The sequence below is a fragment of the Canis lupus genome, chromosome 15 (genome assembly GCF_003254725.2).
Source record: "Canis lupus dingo isolate Sandy chromosome 15, ASM325472v2, whole genome shotgun sequence".
Lineage (NCBI taxonomy): Eukaryota > Metazoa > Chordata > Mammalia > Carnivora > Canidae > Canis > Canis lupus.
Genome location: NC_064257.1, coordinates 53,619,957 through 53,623,286, shown reverse-complemented (window position 1 = coordinate 53,623,286; position 3,330 = coordinate 53,619,957).

The window sequence follows — 3,330 nt, the reverse complement described above, 5'->3', positions numbered from 1 at the left end:
TTTCCCAGAATCTATATCATCTCCAAAGAGACTTGTATAATTTTTTAAAATATTTACATAAATGATAGCTGATAAAAATGATGATTATTCTATCATGGTATTAAGGAAGCTCCAAATCATGATCTGTCATGAGAAAACATCAGTCCAATATGTTTCTGTATGTTTGCATAGCAACACATTGATTATGAAATTTTAAAAGTGATCACATGCTATAATTCCAGGACAATTTTACATTTTAAGAATTAAAGTTACTATGTTAACAATCAACAATTGTCTTTGAAACACTTGTTTAAAAAGTCAAGATTTTTGGATTCTGTTTTCAGACTAAATTAGATCTAACAGAGAAGTCATGATATTCTCACCAGGGAGAAGAGACCCTTAGGGTTTATTTGTTCACATTCTTGTGTTCCCAAGTGAAGTAAATAGTGGCACAACTTGTCACTTTACCATAAGACTTTTGAAATAGAGCGTATGAACTATTCCTTAAAAATACACAAAGAAAATTGAAAGTAAAGGCAAAGGACTTTTCTAAATGTTCTTGCAAGGTTCCTGCTGGTAGAGAAATGATTTTCATAATACGTATGAGGTTTGTATTTCTCCTAGGGATATTCTGTGTTGAAGAGAGTTTTAAAAAATGCATCAGTGAAAAACAACAAAATAAAAACAGCTTGGAAACCTCTAGGAGAAACAGCAATAGTTTTAAATTCTATCAAAATTAAAGTATAGGCTTTTTTCTTTTTTTCTTTCTTTCTTCCATTTTAAATTTTGTATCGCAAGATCAAAATAGCATAGAGGGTGAATTACTAGTAATTATATTTTAAAAGTGTAAGGGGCAAAAGAAACATACGCTACCATTTATTACAGATTTGAGCAGGAGACAATTGCAGTCAAGAAAATGTCACAATTTTTTCATGTCAAAATGACAAAGGAGAGAACATTTTCTGAATTTAATTGTAAAAATCATTACATATAAAATCAAAGGATTATGACAGGCACAGACAGGTCTGTCATTAACGTATGTGTAATAATCACACAGGTATGACTAATTGCTAATTGCCATTGGTCTCAGAAAAGATTAAAATACCACTTGGAAATCTAAGCAAGAGATATATAAGCACACAACTAAAAGAAATTTATCGGAAATCAAAATGTCTTATGGACTTGTATAATAATGTCAGAAATAATTATTTGGTTCCTATCACTTTATTTAGTGAGTTTCTCTTCCTTAGGCAGAAAATTAATGCCATCAATTATTATGAACTAAATTAATAATTACAATACACTTATTAATTAAATTAATTACATATATATATATTTGTTTAAAGGAGAAAATTTTCCTTTTTAAAAAATAATTATTTATTTACTCATGAGAGACACAGAGACAGAGAGAGAGAGGCAGAGACACAGGCAGAGGGAGTAGCAGGCTCCATGCAGGGAGCCTGACGTGGGACTTGATCCCAGGTATCCAGGATCACACCCTGGGCTGAAGGCAGCGCTAAACCGCTGAGCCACCCGGGCTGCCCAACAATTTCCTTTTAAACTATTCGTTTGAAATTTGTTCAAAATGTAAAGAAAAATGTTTGAAATAAAAATCATTCAACAGCAGTAAGATCCCTGATTATTTTAGATAAATATCTTTCCCTTTGGAGCTCCCATAACAATTTATCCATATCTTCTTCATGGTCCTTAACATTATCTTCTTGAATTATATATTTTTAACATGTCTGTCTCTTCAGTCACATTGTCTGAACAGAGACCATGTATTTTTTATCATTCTCCCTATCAGCAGATATACCAAAGAAAAAGGTTTAAAAAATAACTGACTGAACATCTTCTAACTTATTGGATCTGAATTTGTGAATTTTCTATGTTGGTATACTTTGGATATTCATTTAAAAAAGAAATAGATTATAAAACTTACTCCCCAAGTTTATCATTTTATAAAAAAAAAAAAAAGTCACTCTCACCTGTTGCTACTTTCAGGAAAGTTAGCAAAAAAAGAAAAAAAATATGAAATTTGATATTTCAGAGAAATCCGAGGAAATTTATCTTGGTAGAAAAGAAATTTAGATCATAAAACCTATAAAGATAATTTAGTAAATGTTTATCTTCTCTATCCTTAATGGTTTTTAGCCTTATAGGAATAATATTGTAGGTTTATATTTTACATGATAGTTTAAAACATTTAAGATAAAATCGTTTCTAAATATTAGTGGCATTTTGGTTCATAAATACAAAATAAGTACCTTATTTTGAAGGTCCATAATCCAAAACCTAAAAGACTTCATGTTATTATACAAATCCCCACCTGGCACATTGCATTCTTGAAACTACAAACCGAATCATATTATTTCATGGGTAGCCTTTCTCAGCTTTGAATATTTCTGAATTCTTGAGGGTATATTTGGGTAAATACAAGAAACAAACTATGTATTCCTGAAGTTTCTGTCACACTTTAATAAATTATGTCAACAAGAGGACTCTGCATTGAAAAAATCTAGTAGTATTGACTCTTTCAGCCCACACTGGTGTCTATTTCCTGGTGGGAATGACAGTAGCGAAAGAAAATATACAAAGATAAAACATTCATTCTCCCATGTGCTCTGGACACTCAAGTAGATGCTGTAATAGATACTGCTGGGCCTCTCCTGGATTCACTCATTAACTAGCTTTGGTTAATGTAACTTGACCTTGGGTCACAGACACCTCCCCTTCTCTGAGACAACACCCTTGGCTTACAAGATGCCTTACCAGAGAGGGTGACTTCCCCTTCCTTCTCTGAATAGCCACAGCAAACACGGACAAGATATTATAAAAGACTGGCACCCTATGCCGCAAGGGAAGGCACCCTCTGGGGTGATTTATGTGCAGCAGGCCAGATCTAGACTTTGCCTGAGATCACACTCTTGCTTGGCTCTTCCCAGTTCTGCACTGTGCTTCGTCTTCTGCCTTAGAGGGGGAGGGAAAGACAAAGCAAATAACCCTAATGTAAGTCTGTGTCAATCTCTGTTTCTGGGGAATCTGACCTAGGACAGCTAGTATCAGAAGTAGTTCTGGGAAGGGATTCCCTGTGAATTGTCCCTCGCCAGCCTTACCCAGGTCTAACACCCTCAGGATCCACTTTGACACAGGCTGCATGGTTCTTCCAGATTCGTTCCATCCTACAATCCCTTGTAGGCTTTCTTCCTAGATCTGGGCTTGTAATGACCTATTTAGACAGTGCTGAATCTTGGCTTCAATTGTCAGATTTGACAAAAAGGCTCATATGGTGAGAAGGGGCTGCTTCTGGTGAAAAATAGAATTCAGGATAGTTTGGGGGTTCAAGATTCT